Raw genomic sequence first — 18,490 nt, 5'->3', positions numbered from 1 at the left:
GTGTCATTTTTGCGCCATGATGTGTTCTTTCTATCGGTACCTTGATTGCGCATATACAACTTTTTGATCGCTTTTTATTAAATTTTTTCTGGATTTGATGCGACCAAAAATGCGCAATTTTGCACTTTGGGATTTTTTTGCGCTGCCGCCGTTTACCGTGCGAGATCAGGAATGTGATTAATTAATAGTTCGGGCGATTACGCACGCGGCGATACCAAACATGTTTGTTTATTTATTTATTTGTTTTCTTTTATTTAAAACCTGGGAAAAGGGGGGTGATTCAGACTTTTATTAGGGGAGGGGGCTTTTTACTATAAACAACGCTTTTTTTTTTTTTTTAACACATATACTAGAAGCCCCCCTGGGGGACTTCTAGTATATATACTTTGATCTCTCATTGAGATCTCTGCAGCATAGATATGCTGCAGAGATCAATGAGATAGGCACTCGTTTACTTCCGGCTGCTGCAGCCGGAAGTAAACGGGTGCCGAGTCGGGGACGGCGCCATCATGGACGAGTCCCCGGCCGGCATCAGTAACGGAGATCACTCCTCCGGGACAACGTCCCGGAGGAGCGATCTCCCCCACTAGACACCAGGGAACGGTTGCCTCGGGTAATCGGAGGCAGCTGTCAACTTTGACAGCTGCCTCCGATTAGCTAATTAGCGGGCACGGCGATCAGACCGCATAAACAGCATAAACATAACCTTAGATTGAAAATACGGCCACATTTACCTATATTACTGTCATATTTTGGTTTTATTTTGCAAGAACATAGCCAATAGGCTAGGTTCACACTATGTAGAAATGATGGCCATCTTTGCACAAATAACATCTGTATTCCCTTACATTGATGCAAACTCTGATTAAGGCTATGTTCCCACAACATCTTTTTAGGTGACATAATGGCTGTTGTTTTTAAAATAATGGCCACTATTTTATAATGGCGACTGTAAATAATGATCATAATCACTATTAACGTCCATCATTATGAAAAAACTACTGTTTTTTTTTCTGCCTAAACAAAGAGGTTGTGCAAACATAGCCTTATACCTCTGGTATTTACAGATATTAAAGCCTATCAGCAGATAAAAAACTGATCCGGTGATGCAAGGGTTACCACCCGGAAAAAAAAGACAGCCTACACAGTGCTAAGAAATTTCTTGTTTTATTATACTATTTAGCACATAAAACATCACAATAGCATCTTGATGAGCCCTGTGTTCTATCTTGTCACTTTTAGCCACAATGACAAAAAGCGCTATATGACAAGGGAAAATATAAAGATGCTGAAATCTAAAGAAAACAAAAACACAATTTTGCTGTGGATGCTATCTGCCACTGTACCATTACAATTTATTGCCGGGGATGAGAGTGAACACTCTATCTTTTTAGAGCACACTCTATGCCTACCAACGAGTCCATTGTACAGCTATTCAATTTACTGTATTAATGGCTCTCTTCTCCCCTATCGTGTACAGCTTTTAAAGAGGATAACAAATTGCTTACTCACTGTACTAGGTGCCTTTGATTTCCTAAATATATTCCTATCAGCACTAATGCAGAAATCCATACAATTGTTCCATTGAATATTTGACCTACTATAAAATGGTAGTTTACTTCCTTTAAAAATAAAGTTTTATAGCATCACTACATAATTCCAGCCCTGAACTCTATCTGTTCTCGTTGTACGCAGTCAAAAACAATTACCTTTCTTTGCATTCACAGTTTCTTCTAATAAAAAGAGGATAAAACTGTATATTAAGGGGCTGCCCCTTTAGCCGCATGTCTTACTCTATTGACTGTAATAATAATGAATAAGTAGCAGCTGTTTCTGTTTTTTTTTGTTTTGTTTTTTTTCCCCAGTAGTTTTCAGATGATATTAAATATATCGGCTTTATGATTGGATTTATTAGGTATAGAAACTAAAACAGAAGGTGAAGTATTTAGAATTGGCATAAGAAGATCACAGAGTGCCTGAGTTCTGTGGCTTCCAGGATCTGGATATCACGATCAGCCAATCAGTGCTGCAGCGGGACAGTGCACCGATTGGCTGAGCGGGATGTCAGGACACCGGAAGCCACAGAGCAAGCCGGAGCGCGGACTGGGTATTGTATACACTGGGCCATGGGGTTAAGGGGGCTTCCACTTACATACTTGCAGTGGGATAATAATTCCACTGCGAGTATGTGATCCTATTGAAACTGACAGGATGGGAAGCTCAGCAGATTTCCAATTCCGTTATGTGTAAAGCTACCCTAATTGTTAAAAAAAAAACACAATCTGTCGTGGCCCATTCTACCAAAAGGCAGAAGCCTCACTGGATGAGTTTGCAGACAGCTCATATATTTTTACCTAACTAATTTAGCCTGAATCAGGCTCAGTACACACAACTACCAGTTGTTGATACATGAAAATCTAAGTTGCCTCTAACTGTAGGAAATCTTCACATGCCATAGCTATGTTACAGAAATGTATCGGACATGAATGAGGTTTTTTTAAAAAATATCAGACCCAATCTGCAGAACCAACCCTATTTAGATGCATAGATTTCAGATTTTTTTTTTTTTGCAACAAAACATACCTTAAAATATACAGCAACATGTGCCAGTCTGCAGCCAAGTTAATGGCACACACAGCCCTTACACATGTTTGTATGATTGAAAACTTAGGCAGTATGGGCATGTGATATTTACTGCAAGTTTGTAAAGTTTCTATTTTTCATAAAAGAAAGAAGCTCCCTTAAAGGCATTGGCCACTTTATAGTAAAATTGCTCAGTGTACAGTATTAGTAACTGTACTCACTGTATATACTGACAGCAGCTCCCTGTGTACCTCATAGAGCTAATATCAGACCCCTCTCCTCCAGGATGTACTGCCCTGCTCTGTGGTGATAAGATGAAATCCAGAATCCCCACCAGACCTGAGGAGAGTACGATCCTCACAAAGGGGCGCTTTGTGAGGATTGCGTCCCTTTGAGAGGATCGTACTCTCCTCAGGTCTGGTGAGGATTCTGCATTTCTACTATGAATGACTGTTCTTGGTGATTGTTCCTTGGCTGGCCACGGTGATATATATATATATATATATATATATATATATATATATATATATATGCTTAATAGAGTTGTGCCTATTCACATTGCACAACTCCACCAGGTGAGTGCATTTTGTGGTGGAGCGCTCTCCGTTCATTCCTTTTAACCACGCTACATAAGAAAGCGCCCTTCCCCCTCCCCTTTTTCTTTTTCTCTTTCTGTCCATAAGATGGCTGACATGAAGAAGCACGTAACCATACCCGGAAACTTGGTGGTGGGGGGGGGCATGGTCACATGCGCCTCCATGTCAGCCATCTTATAAGGCACAGGAAGCTGCTGTTAGTAAGTGCAGTGAGTTTACTTATTAATAGTACGCATTAAAAAAATTTACTATAAAGTGTCCAACTTATGGCAAACATGATTACATTTAAAGGCTGCTTTCACACAAGCATATAGTGACATGTCAGAGGTTTGTATCAGTGGGGGTTCCGGTGCTAAATTGGCAAAAGTGCTTGGCAACAAGCACTGTGCCCCTTCATCTCTGCTATAAATGGCTTAATAGCCAAAGTCTATGGGACTTAGAGGAAGTCCTATACACTTCATTATAACCATAAACCCCTCATTAAAGCTATTTCGAGTGGAGATAAAGAGGCACAGTGCATGCAGTCACATCTTTCTGCCCCTTCTTTCCCTGGATCAGCAAGGGTCTCAGCACTCGGACCTCCACTGATGCAAACTTCTGACATGTCACTATGACACCTCAGAAGTTGATAGAAATGATAGGTACATTTTAAACAAAAACTTCCATGTGCATTATGTTCTTTCTACCTCTATTTTCTGAATAATGTTATTATTGAAAAACAATATAAAGTAATTTTAAAGCTACATTATATGAAGACAACAAACTTTACTTAAAATGCTTATAGTTGTGATTGATATCTGTAGAAAATGATGCTGTATGGCATGTAATGTCATTTACAAATACTGGGGGAGATTTATCAAACTGGTGTAAAGTAGAATGGTCTTAGTTGCCCCTAGCAACCAATCAGATTCCACCTTTCATTTTTCAAAGAGCCTGTGAGGAATGAGAAGTGGAATCTGATTGGTTGCTAGGGGCAACTGAGACAGTTTCACTTTACACCATGTTTGATAAATCTCTCCCACTGTTTTGAACCCCTTCACATCAGCCATACACCCTGCAGCAGGAACATATATTAACAATCCTGACTGTGAAGGGGTTTTAATGTGTGCATGGACGTTTCAATACCATCAACCCTGCACACATTACTGACTTCAGACCCGGGTATAATGACAGGCAGCTGCAGGACGCCTTTAAATGCTGCCATGCACGGCGTTCGCAGCGTTTAGGGTAGTCAGTGAGAGGACAAGCACCTGTCACTGACTGATCAGTCCCGATGACTTGTACCGGCAGGCAGGAGTAAGTCACTTACCTCTGTCCTGTTGGATCAGCAATTTGTTGATAGTTTGCTCTCAGGCAGACTATGCACAGATCGCCGATAATACTGATGAATTCTATGCTATGGCATAGCATAGATCAGTATTTGCAATCAGAGCATTGCATATATAAGCCCCCTAAGGGACTTATGTATGCAATACAAAATGTGTAAAAATAAATAAATAAAGGAAAAAAAAGTTTTTTAAAAATAAAAACACTAACAAAAATGTCCCAATAATTATTTATATTACCCCCTTTCCCATTATACAAATAATAATATAAAAAAAATAAACATGTTACATATCATAGCACGCAGAATTGTCTGATCTATTAACCCTTAGGGGACCCTGCCAATTAAAATTTTTGCGTTTTCGTTTTTCCCTCCTTGTGCTTAAAAGGCCATAGCACTTGCATTTTTTCACCTAGAAATCCACATGAGCTCTTATTTTTTGCGCCACTAATTGTACTTTGCAATGACAGGCTGAATTTTTTCATAAAGTACACTGCGAAACCAGGAAAAAATTCAAAGTGTGGTGAAATTGAAAAAAAACGCATTTCTTTTATTTGGTTTTTTTTTCGTTTTTACGCCGTTCGCCCTGGGGTAAAACGGACTTGTTATATATGTTCCTCAAGTTGTTACGATTACGACGATATGTAACATGTATAACTTTTCTTTTATCTGATAAAAAATGTAAAAAATCCAAACCATTGTTAACAAATATCTGTTCCTAAAAATCGCTCCATTCCCAGGCTTATAGCGCTTTTGTCCTTTGGTCTATGCGGCTGTGTGAGGTGTCATTTTATGATGTGTTCTTTCTATCGATACCTTGATTGCGCATAAACGACTTTTTGATCGCTTTTTATTACAATTTTTCAGGATTTGATGCGACCAAAAATGCGCAATTTTGCACTTTGGGATTTTTTTGCGCTTACGCCATTTACAGTGCGAGATTAGGAATGTGATTAATTAATAGTTCGGGCGATTATGCACGCGGCGATAGCAAACATGTTTATTTATAACATGGGAAAAGAGGGGGTGATTCTGACTTTTATTAGGGGAGGGGGCTTTTTACTAATAACCACACTTTTATTTTAACTTTTACACCCTGGGGGACTTTTAGTGTAAGTGCACTGATCTCTCATAGAGATCTCTGCAGCATAGATTTGCAGCACAGATCCATGAGATAGGCACATTGATTGCTTCCGGCTGCTACAAGCGGCACCCGGGACCGCGGCGGTTCAGAGCGCGGCCCCGCTCTGAACGCGGTGAGATGGTCCTGGACGTGGGGGTACGTCCAGGGTCGCCTAAGGGTTAAAATGTAACAATATTATTCCTGCACGGTGAACAGCATAAATGAAAAGCGAAAAAAAATCAAAATTTTTCTCTTACACCAATATGATACCAATAAAAACTAGAGATCAGGACTTCACCCGAGCTGCACTAGTTCTATGGAATGCATTACCCAAGACTGTCAGACTCACCTCCAATACACAAAGCTTCAAACCTGTCCTCAAAACACATCTGTTCAAGCTTACCAGGTTTCCTAATCTGACTGCTACCCTCAACCCCCCCCCCCACCCCCTCACACACAGACACATACATACACGCCAACCATTTAAGCACTTAGACCTGTGCATGCAGGCATTGGCTGGTGACAGGTTCACCCACACTTACCTGCACTGCCTCATTTATAATGATGGCCGGACCATAAGAACAATGAAGCACTTTGCCCCTCTGCCATTCTGTCTCGCACCCCCTCCTGATAGTCTGTAAGCTGATGCATGCGAGCAGGGACCTCACTCCTCATGTATGGATGATTATATGTATATCTCTGTAATGTCTATTTTTGTCTATGTTTGTACCCCCAGAATTGTAAAGTGCTGCGGAATCTGTTGGCACTATATAAATAAAAATTTATTATTATTATCATGGTGTAAAAAATGACACCCCGACCAGCCCTGTAGGTGAAAAAATAAAATCGCTAGGGCTCTTAAAAGACAAAGAAAAACATTGCTTGAATTTGACCTGGACATCTGTGCATTAATCACTTTAGTTCATGAAGGGGTTAAGCTTTTAAAGTTTTGCGACTGTGAAAGTTGAGAGAAATTCTCATATTTACACTCGCACAAAGTATTAAACATACACATGCTCCACGTCATACAATATGCATGCACTTAAATATCTTAGTATTTGTTGGAAATGATCAGATGACAATGCATGACAATGCATCCATGACGCATCGCATGTCATTCCTAGTCACAATTTCACTATAGTAAACCAATGACACTGTCTGCCTTAATGCTTGAGCTTTTCTGCTGTCAAGTACACTCCACCCATATTACTGGGCTAAATGACAATGGCACGACTGTGTGAAATAGGGAAAAGCAAATCCAGAAGAGCAGGTCACACCAAAACAGCATTCACACTGTACAGTGGTCTAATTCAATTGAGCAATTACATTTTCAAGTAAAAATAACCATGCAGTCAATGAAAAGGTCAGAGCTGTTACTCACATACTTCTTTAAAGTCCAGTTCATATCTTCTATGACAATAGATGAAGTCATGCCACAATTCTTAAAAAGTTGATGGCTCTACTCTATATCTGCCTCTGTGCAGTTATTTTATTCTAACAAATACAAAAGCTGACACGTACAGAGTGATAATAAAGTGCCTGAATTCTAGCGACTGGTTCCATCACCCTGTTGTTAAAAAATATATATATAAAATGTGTCTTTGCAAAGTCAAAGAGAGCCAGAGGCATAATTGTGACTAATGCACTAGAGCTAATCATGACGTGTTTAACAGAGCCAGGTCTGCCTGCTCAGGCATAAATATTCCCTGGCTTTAACCCATTTATTTCTGCAGTCTAAAAATAAATGGTCCATGGATTACTTCCAAACTCACGGCTTTAATAAAGGTGCCTAGTTCTGAGCAATTCATTTGTATGACAAAGCTTTTGCTGTGAGAAGAATTAGCTCCTTAAACCATTCAACAGAATGTCAGGCTCTACACAGCCAGTTACCTATTAAAGAATTTAGGTCTGAGACAGCAAGATTGTTTTTTATGTAGCAAATAAAAAAAATAGAATTTTTTTTTTCCTATTTACATTAAAATATAACAGGGTTTTCCCATGTTATACAGTGATGCCAGTTTACTAGGATATGCCATTCCTTAATGAACAATCCTAAAACTCCCCATCGAGGGGAATAAGTCAGTGAATACAAACTGCAAAGTATCTACGTGTAGCATAGTGTTTAAACAAAGGGAGGACATTACAGCAATATATCCAAAAAAAAAGGACTAGATAAAGTGTGTAAGTTTTAAGAGACTTCTACCAATGCAATAAATAGTTAGAAAATTACATATTTGGCAAAGGTTTGAAAAAATAAAAGCGTCCAAGTTTAACCTAAAGTCCATCAAGTTCAATCTATAACTAAAGATGAGCGAACCTCGAGCATGCTGGGTTTCATGCAGACCTGTATGGTCTTTTACTACTGGTGGCTGAAGAAGTTGAATACAGCTCTAAGGGCCCTATTACACGGGACAATTATCGTGTGGAAAATTTATATTGTTGGAATTTACGTGATAATCACCCTGTGTAATTGCAGGCAACAATCGAAAAATTGTTAGTGTGTCATTGATCGTTGATTTAGATCTGACCCTGAAATCATTGCTATTAGTTCGCTGTAATTCCACATTTGTTCGCCTGTAATTTCGCATTTGTTCACTAATCGTTCAGTGTAATCCCAAACCATTCTTTGTTCTGCTGGTCTTAGATGGAGTTAACCATCGTAGTAACAATCGCTGATTTTAACTAACAACTATCGTTCTGTGTACTATGGTGAATGATTTCAGGTTAAGGATAAACAATCTTTTTTTTCAATCATTTATCGTTAATCGTTAAAGAGTCACTGTCGTATTTTTTTTTTTTTTTGCAGAAATCAATAGTCCAGGCAATTTTAAGAAACTTTGTAATTGGATTTATTTGCCAAATATGCCATTATCTGCATTTAAAAAGACTTTTCTTAGCCCCCCCCCCTCCTCTTTTCCCTCCACTGCAAAAAAATCAGGAAATTGTGACTTGTTGCATCAGACACAACCCAGTCTGGTCTATAGAGAGGGGAGGGGGGAGGAGGAAGGAGGGAGTTAGCCAACAGCAGAAAGCAGATAACAGAGGATTACAGGCATGGAGTTGGGTGAACGCTGTACTCAGAGCTCAGAGAGGTCAGTGGTGACTGTCAGAGGAGATAAAGGGTGAGGTATTTGTAGATTAACTCTTTGTTGTCCTGTTTTGGTGTGTTTTTTTAGCTCTCTCCATAGGAGAACAATAACGACAGGGGGGAGAGCTTCAAACTGCTTTTTCATGATAAAAATGCATTTTTTTTTGGCTAATAAACCCAATTACAAAGTTTCTTAAAATCGCCTGGACTATTGATTTCTGAAAAAAAAATTAAAAATTAAATTAACGACAGTGACACTTTAAACATTGTTTTATCTAATAGGACCCTAAGGCTGCCTGGAAAACATGAATATATCCATAGGCTGTATCCATGTTTTCCAGAAGTCCCCTGTGTTGTACATGCTGCCATTTACATGTATGGCTATTGGCCACACATCTTCTGTTTACACAGAGAGATGTGTGGACGATAAACAATGATTTATAGGTATGCACAAAGGGCTGTGATCAGCCAAGGATCAGGGGGTTCTCAGTCCTCGTTTAATCGCTGACACTTTTAGGCTACGTTCCCATAATGTCTTTTTTAGGCGGTTTAAGGCCAAAAACCTGTTATTATTTAATAGTAATGGCCGCTTTTGTACAAATGACGGCTGTCATTATAAAATAAGGGCAGTTATTTGGCCTCAAGCAGCCATGTTGTGGGAACATAGCCTTACACAGGCTGATTATCGGGCAAATGAGTGTTTCTGGCAATGCCCATTGCCGATCATTGGCTGTGTAAAATATATCTGATCAATATCTGATCAATTTGATCTATTTTACAGCACACAAACTGAAATCTCTCTCTTAAAAACATTTGTCTATATATTGATCAGTACTAGTGATGAGTGAATAGTGAGATATTTGAATATTCGATATTCGTACGAATATCCCGCGAATATTCGAATATTTGATCGAATATCCGATGCCAATAAAGTCTAAGGGAACAAGTATTCGATTAGTGAAAAACATCTATTTGACCATTTGGATGGTAAAACCAGAAGCTGGGGGATTTGAGCGCTTATCGAATATTTGTCTAATATTTGCAGGATATTTGTACGAAGATCGAATATTCAAATATCTCACTATTTGATCGAATATCTATTCAATCGAACAGTATTCGCTCATCACTAATCAGTACATCTATATAAATGTATAGAATTTGTAAAAGTAATATGTCTGTACAGTAGACATTGGTTAGACATTGGTTAGACTGTTACTTTGACTATCTTGCTTTAACAAAATCCTTTTAGGCTTAGTATGAAATGGCTTTTAATATACTTACTTAGGTCTTTTATTTATTTTATGTACACTATGTACCATATTGTTTTGTTCTCTTTTACCTTTTATAAATACTGGTTTTGTTGTGTTGATCAAATATGAGGTTCACAATATACCTGTTTTCTATACACAACAGGATCCACAGGACAGCTCATTCTCCATTGTTCTAGCTAACCCCAGGCCAGCTTCTCTTAGCATTCCTTAATTGTAGAAAACAATCATACCTTGCTTATATCAAGCACAAGCACAATGAATAAAGGTCAGCGTGACGGCGTCTACTGACATTTCTGCACTGCAGCTCATGTCAATTAGATGGACAGCTATTAGAGAAGAGGTATTATTATCCAGCACCACATCGAAAAATGGTGGAAAGTCCTGCTCTTTGTTCCATTAATGTTTCATTTTTACTTTTTATTCTTCTCTTTCATGACAGTTAATTTATAATTTATTATAATTTATAATAAGCAAAAAAAATAAACAGGAAAGAAAAAAGGTATATTAACTTTACAGTTAGTTAACCCTGAATTCTTTATTGAGTTATTATACTGTGACTTCAATGGGCAATGTACCTTACAGTGTTATAGCATGGACTGGAAGGGCCGGCGTCAACACAGGGCTTACCTGGCAAGTGCTGGGGCCGCAGTGGCTCCAGGGGCCCAGAGAGGGAGAGAGGCTCGGTGTTCTGATGGCCAGCCCCCTCACTGTAGACAGGTAGAGCGCTAAACATCAGAAGACACAGGAGATGGAGCAGGACCTGTAGGCGTCCTGCAGAGAGAGAGAGAGAGAGAGAGAGAGATGAAGGACCTGATCACATGACCCGCAGGTCCACAATACTACAGTGTGGAGATTGGCCAGACAGAGAGGAAGAGAGGGAAGACTGAGCAGTAAGTGCTGTGTGTGTGTGTGTGTGTGTGGGTGTGTGTTTGTCAGTCAGTAATATGTGTGTATGTCAGTCAGTAATGTTTGTGTCAGTCAGTAATATGTGTGTGTGTCAATAATGTGTGTGTATTAGTCAGTAATTTGTGTGTGTGTGTCAGTTACTAATGTGTGTCAGTCAATAATGTGTGTGTGTCAGTCAGTAAGTAATGTGTGTGTGTGTGTATGTGTATGTATGTGTGTGTGTGTGTTTCAGTAATATGTGTTTGTGTATGTGTAACGCATGGAGTAGTGGATCCACTGGACCGTCACCAGCGATAGCACTGACCTCACCAGGGAGCGGAGTCTAAGGGGCCGCTGGTTTTCACCAGAGCCCGCCGCAAGGCGGGATGGACTTGCTGCGGCAGGCGACCCCCAGGTCGCTACCCCTGGCTTGGTTGCTAGTGACGGCAGGCGAGGCGTGGCAGGAGCAGTAGGCAGGAGATAGTGCAGGCAGAGGATAGTAGACGTGCTCGCAGGTGGCGGACAGGACTCAGGAACAATGGAAAGGCAGCGGACAAGGACTAGGGACAAGGACTGAAGACAGGAACAAGGGACAAGGACTAAGGTCAGGAACAACAGGGAGCTGGGCCAAACGCTATGGGAAGCATATAGAGGCTCCAACACAAGGGACAGGGCATGCTGGGATTTATAGGGAGTGATTGGTGCAACTAACCAATTAAGGGCGGACTTGCCCTTTAAATCTGAGACAGCCGGCACGCGCGCCCCCTAGGAGGCGGGGACGCGTGCGCCGGCCGGCACAGACGGAGACAGGAGCGGAGGAGAGGTGAGGCGCCCCCAGGGGCCGAACTAGCAGCAGCACCGGGTCCCTGCACAAGGACCCCGGCGGCTGCATGGGGCAGGAGGAGGTCCCGCCGCCGCGGCCGTGACAGTACCCCCCCTTTGGCCTCCCCCTCTTTCTTGCCTGCAGAAGGAGGCATCAGGCAAATCTTGGTATTCCGCCGGTAGGCCGGACAAAGGCTTGGCGGGCTCGGGTGACAACATAGAATGCTTGGGCTGAGGTGACCTCAGACACCGGTTGGAACAGTCCTGACCCCAACTGAGAATCTTCCCGGTTCTCCAGTCCAGTTTAGGGGCATGTAATTGCAGCCAAGGGAGTCCCAGGAGGATGGTGGAAGAAGAATGGGGCAGGACGTAGAAGGAGATCTTTTCCAGATGTGAAGTGCCAACCTGAAGGACTAGAGGTGCGGTCTGGTAGTGCACATGGTCGGTAAGAATCTTGCCCGTGACCGAGGAGATAGCCAGGGATCTGGCTAGTGGGGTCACAGGTAGCCGCCATCTCTGGGCCAATGTAGCTGCAATAAAACTGCCTGCTGACCCAGAATCGAGAAAGGCAATAGTCTGGTGAGTTTGTCCTGAGGGTGTCTGGATGGAAACTGGCACAGACAAACTTGGAGAGGTGGCATTCACACTCAGGGAGACCTCTCCCACCGGACCTAGGTGCTGGAGTTTCCCAGGCGCTTGAGGACGTTGGGGACATCTCAGCCGAAAGTGATCCGAACCATCGCAGTAGAGGCAGAGATTCAACTCCAGACGACAAAGTCTTTCATCAGGCGTCAGGTGAGCCCGTTCCACCTGCATAGGAATCTCAGGAGTCGACTGGGACTCCGGAACGTCAGGATTCTGGAAGACCGGCGCCAGCTGGTGATGGCGAAGGAAAAAGGCCTAGTCGCCGTTCATGCCAGACCTCCTCCTCTCTCTCAGAAAAACGAGTATCGACCCTGGTGGCCAGTAGGATGAGTTCGTTCAGGGAGGTAGGTAGGTCTCGGGCGGAAAGCACGTCTCTCACCCGACTGGACAGGCCCCTCTTGAAGGTGGCTATTAGAGCGGCCTTATTCCAGTCTAATTCTGCCGCCAGGGTGCGGAACTGGATGGCGTAGTCACCAACAGAGGAGCTCCCTTGAGAGAGGTTGAGGAGAGCAGTTTCAGCTGAAGAGGCACGGGCAGGTTCCTCAAAGACGGAGCGAAACTCGACTAGGAAGGTTCGGAGATTGGCAGCAACAGGATCATCTCGGTCCCACAGCGGCGTGGCCCAGGCCAGAGCTCTACCCTCCAATAGGCTGATGATGAAAGCCACTTTAGAGCGCTCGGTGGGAAACTGACTACTTAAAAGTTCAATATGCATGGTGCACTGAGTCAGGAATCCTCTGCACAACTTGGAGTCACCAGAGTATTTGCTTGGGAGAGCCAGTCAGAGTGTAGAAAAAGCAGCAGGAGGTGGTGTGCGCTGGGCTGTAGTATGCTGCTGCAAGGCGGCAGTGAGTTGCTGGATCTGCTGCGACTGTTTCTGGATTTGTTGCGCCTGTAGGGCGACCACTCGGGCTACTTCGCGGATATCAGGCACCTCGCCGGGATCCATGGTTGGAGCCTACTGTAAAGCCTGGAGTAGTGGATCCACTGGACCGTCACCAGCGATAGCACTGACCTCACCAGGGAGCGGAGTCTAAGGGGCCGCTGGTTTTCACCAGAGCCCGCCGCAAGGCGGGATGGACTTGCTGTGGCAGGCGACCCCCAGGTCGCTACCCCTGGCTTGGTTGCTAGTGACGGCAGGCGAGGCGTGGCAGGAGCAGTAGGCAGGAGATAGTGCAGGCAGAGGATAGTAGACGTGCTCGCAGGTGGCGGACAGGACTCAGGAACAATGGGAAGTCAGCGGACAAGGACTAGGGACAAGGACTGAAGACAGGAACAAGGGACAAGGACTAAGGTCAGGAACAACAGGGAGCTGGGCCAAACGCTATGGGAAGCATATAGAGGCTCCAACACAAGGGACAGGGCATGCTGGGATTTATAGGGAGTGATTGGTGCAACTAACCAATTAAGGGCGGACTGGCCCTTTAAATCTGAGACAGCCGGCGCGCGCGCGCCCTAGGAGGCGGGGACGCGCTCGCCGGCCGGCACAGACGGAGACAGGAGCGGAGGAGAGGTGAGGCGCCCCCAGGGGCCGAACTTGCAGCAGCGCCGGGTCCCTGCACAAGGACCCCGGCGGCTGCATGGGGCAGGAGGAGGTCGCGGCGGCGGCCCGGAACACGGGACGCCGCCGCGGCCGTGACAGTATGCTAGTAGTGTCTTGAGGGTCTCAAGCTTTTTAGTTTTTTTTTTGTCTTGCTCATACAATACTCACATACTCATACTCACCACCAGAGTTCCTACAGTGCCATTCATTTCATTAATGTGAACAATAGTCAGATAACCAGAAAATGACATGAATTTATGTGTTTCAGGAACAGGTATTTCCTGACTTCCTGAGAACTAGCTAATGACATCATCACCTGTCAGATCCCTACTGGCAGTTGACAGACCCCTTTCTTTCCCCACCCAGGTCTATGGGCCGTATTACTCTCACTGATCGTGGCACTGTCCTGTTTCATTCAGTGAAATGCTGAATGGGCTGTCATTATAGTTTAGTGGCGGGTGCAGTAAACGGGGGCGCAAAAAAAGGCAGGAGGACACCGCAGGGAACTTAAAGAGGTAAGCAACATGTTTATTATTCTGTATATACTAGAATACCTCTTTCGTCAATCATCGGCCATGCATCACCTATTACACAAAGCCATGTGTTAGTGTTAAGTCTTAAAGTGTAGCTGTAATTTAATTATTTTTTTGCAGAAATCAATAATTCAAGTTATTTTAATAAACTATATACTGTAATAGGTTTTGCTAAGCAAAAGATTTTACTTCTGCACATAAAAAGCTGTTTTGCAGCTCCCTCCCCCTTATCCGTGTCCATTATGATCTATGGGGAGAGGATTATCGAGGAGATGGGGGAGCAGGGAGAGGAGACAAACAGCTTGTGTATCGCAGAGAGCACAGCACAACATTCTGCAGTCACAACATTCTCATTAAGTTCCCATACCAGTACTCATCAGTCTGGCCTGTGAATCGAGCATTTTATGTGCCTACCGACTCATCTCCCTAACCCCTCTATAGGTTGTAATGGACACAACAGAGCCCATCTTCACTTTGTAATGAAGACAACTTTTCCTGATAATGAACAGAAGTGATGGGGGGCGGGGGGTGTTGGAGGCAGCAAGACAGCTTTTAAGCACAGAAGGAAACTCTTTTGTTTAATAAAATCTATTACAGAGTTTCTTAAAAAATCTCCTGTACTATTCATGCCTGCAATAAATAAATAAATAAATAAATAAAAACTAAAGGACAGTTACACTTTAAGTCAGTTGACTATTTAGTGTGTGGTGGCTTCCCCTTGGGGTGCCTTCACACATACCGTATCGCTGCGTATTTATCGCACAAAACTCACACGAAAGTAGCTGCGTTTTATGTGATGTTAAACTCACCCTTGAAAATCATATGAAAATCAAAACTCGCATGTAAAAATTGCACCACACTCGCAGCGAGAATACATACATTGACTTGCTAGCAATCAGTATCACTGTGGATTTATGTACAAGAAACTTGCAGCAATAAATACGCAGTGATATGGTACGTGTGAAGGCACCCTTAAGGCAAATGTCAGAGAAGAGAAGGGTCAAACATGCTGGATTTCAACATGCCTAATTCTTTTGTTCTTGGGGAGATAAGCCACTAATAGAATAGTTTGGCAGTCACCTTTTTCCTTCTCCAGATTTAGAATATATGCACTTAGAGCAAGCATATCTATGTGGGTATTGGGAGAACTAGCTGTTGGCAAAACAATTGAAATGTATGCCAACCTAGTATTGCCTAGACTAAATCTAATCATAGCTAAACTCTGTCTTACTAGAAGGATTGGTTCTGTAAAGGTTATATAAACAAGAATATTTCTATAACTCTTTATTATATAATAATTAAGTATCTACATAAGTATTGTACATTATTATTATAATATTATAATACACATTCATTTGTATAGTTATGATTACATTATAGAAATCGACCCCTTTTGCACTCCCATGTAAAGGTAAATTGATAAAAGTGGTTCTTATGCATGGCTATAGTGTTCCAATACATTGTGTAATTACATCTTGTACTGTATTTGGATTCAAGCATTAAAAATGATATGTTATGTCTCATTTTACATAGTTTTTCTCTACAGACTCGAGTTGTCATCTTAATTTACAGCCTGGATCTTCAGCTGCATTGTGCAGCGTGTAATAAAGTATGATGCTTTATTCCTGTAGAATCAGAGGGGTGTACAACATGTTGGAGAGAAATATACTTCAGACTCCTTTACCACTCAATGGCTGCTCCATAGATTTTACTATAAATCTATTAGTATATGAGATGTACCGTCATCACCGAGATGGAATCTAAATGCTCCAATAAAAAATAACTGATGAGCAACCATAGAGATGACCTCGACATCCCATCCACCCACCTACAAAAATACCGTAATTTACTGCACAACATTATGAGCTTTAGCAGTTTCCAGGAGATGTTACCACTTGTGACAAAATAAAGTATGTGTTCATAATTCACATAACCATACCATTAAGCAAACTTTACATCACTTGTCAGTGCTTGGAAAGGCTGGCTATTCAGATTGTTTGCTGAAAAATGGAAGCTACCTTTCTAGATTAAATGACTGTGCTGGGAGAAGAGAGAAATCTCTCATTTTGTTCCTTTTGGTAATTATAGGAGAAACCATGTATGGAGAGGTAGGATGCCTCTTTTCCTATCTCCGAGCAGCTGCTCTGCAGTTCACTCCGAGACAAAGAAAAAAAGAGAAAATGTGCCCTTTGACTCCACCTTGCCGTGGGTCACAGACCAGCTGGAGGGGGTTGTGAAGAAACATGGCACGTGCTGTGTAATTTTCTAGTAGGCTTACTTTTTATTTGACCAGAACATTATGTTTTATGGATTAGTAATCAGCATACTTTAAGTCATCTCTCTTTCCTCTCTAGTTGCAGCATATATGTCTTCAGCCTCAGCTTCACAACAACATCATAGTAGTGTATATACTTAGCATGTGGTCCTCCAGTCTCTAAACTGTGGAATTAGAGTAAATAATGGCTCGGTTAATCTGTCATTTATACCGGGATTGTTATTTTGGACATAGATTTTTTTTTTAATCTTATCATTTTGCAGAAGTAGGCTATGGAGGTTCATTTAAAAACACAATGCAGAAGAATAATCTTTTAATAGCAAACCTTGTGCTGCCCTAGAATGCTATTTCATTTCTTTAGACTTCCATTTTAAATGAACGGTTTTCAGACACTTTATATAAGCATATGGTTAAAAAAGAAATCCATTGTGCCTTTTGGCTCACAGTAGAACAATCATCTAAATGTAGATTCTTTTTTATTAAGCATATTATTGGCTCTTTTGTGAAGTAGTTGGATGGTGATCACTAGACACTGTCAAAAAGGGTCTACAGAATGTTGGAAAAAATATGGCTTGTCTAGATTTTCTTTTAAAGAGAAGACACAGACTCAAAAAATGTTCTTTTATTCTTATTTGTTATATCTTCTGACTAATATATTTTTTTGTACATTATTATGTACAACAATGCAAAACATACAGCGGGAACACAGGTTGGAACCTTGCACTGTTTTAAACAGGGCTGCCAAAAGTTCCTCTTTAAGTATAAATCAATTAATGTATTAGAGATACCGAGATGGTATCTTATAGGTACAATGAGAAACTATAAATATAACTTGGACATCCTATCTAAGCCATGACCTGGCATTCAATGGACCATAGGATCCTTGTGCCTAAGTACTGATAAGATAAGACCTCCTGCTGCTGGGAACTTAACATATAAACCAATGGTTTAGAAAAAATAAAAGATGACATGCAAATGTACAACTGCTCCTGCACAATATCAATCCATTTTAAGGATGTGTCAACCGAAAACACAAAGTGGGGAAAAACTAAACTTGGCTGCAACATTAAGGGGTTAACCCTTACCATACCTTGACAGTGCCACAAAGACCTTACCATTATATCATGGTGATCGCATGGTCATTGTTCACTGTGCTCTATTGATCAATGATGGTAAAGGTAAGATCAGGTAATATTTACATGCATAGAAACTGTGGGGTGGGCCCCCAATATGTATTTTATTGCTGAGCCCTCTACACCCCAGTCCAACACTGCTTGTAGGTTGTAGGTAGAATTAATATCCCTATTGGCAGAGTTATATAATCCACCAGGCTCTAGCTTCCTAGTGGGATGATGAAACGTCTATGTCTTTCATCAACAGCAGTGAAGACATTTCCTGTTTTACAGGTTGGTGCACATCATTTTTCTTCTGCCAGAAGACATCATTTTTTCCCTCCAGACTTTAAAGGTGTATAGTTTTAGCAGGCAAAATTGGCATTTCACATAAAACACCATACTCTGTGTGGGATGTGAATTTATGTATATAGTTTGATCTAACATATACCTAAGAATTGTATGACTCTGTTGAGGAATTGAAAAAAGCCTAGGTCCTAAACTTTATTCTGTACATAGGTAATTATCAGGTATTTTTTGAAAAGCTGATGATACTAAAATAGTGTTTGCTGCTCTTCCTTCTTATGGAGGAAAATTATGTTAACATGATGATGTCATTCTGGATAACCAAAAGGCCCTTTTTTTTAGTCACTGAACGGCCGGTGTCAGTGAAGATCATCCCGCCTGGTA

General features: G+C 41.8%; 1 protein-coding gene across 2 annotated transcripts in view; it reads right to left on the bottom strand.

Annotated features, from left to right (window-relative positions):
• Positions 1-18,490, bottom strand: part of WDR72 (WD repeat domain 72) — a 227,685-nt gene that overhangs the window by 176,638 nt on the left and 32,557 nt on the right. The window contains exon 1 of one of the 2 annotated variants that reach the window (XM_069982644.1): positions 10,613-10,692. The exons of the other annotated variant lie outside the window; for it this stretch is intronic. The gene's annotated coding sequence lies outside the window, so the exon portion shown is untranslated. Of the gene's footprint in view, positions 1-10,612; positions 10,693-18,490 lie in introns of those variants that run through there. 2 annotated transcript variants of the gene reach the window in all.

The sequence above is a fragment of the Dendropsophus ebraccatus genome, chromosome 1 (assembly GCF_027789765.1).
Source record: "Dendropsophus ebraccatus isolate aDenEbr1 chromosome 1, aDenEbr1.pat, whole genome shotgun sequence".
In the NCBI taxonomy this organism is placed as follows: domain Eukaryota; kingdom Metazoa; phylum Chordata; class Amphibia; order Anura; family Hylidae; genus Dendropsophus; species Dendropsophus ebraccatus.
The sequence above is the reverse complement of the archived record's forward strand: the minus strand, read 5'-3'. Positions and strand labels throughout refer to the sequence as shown.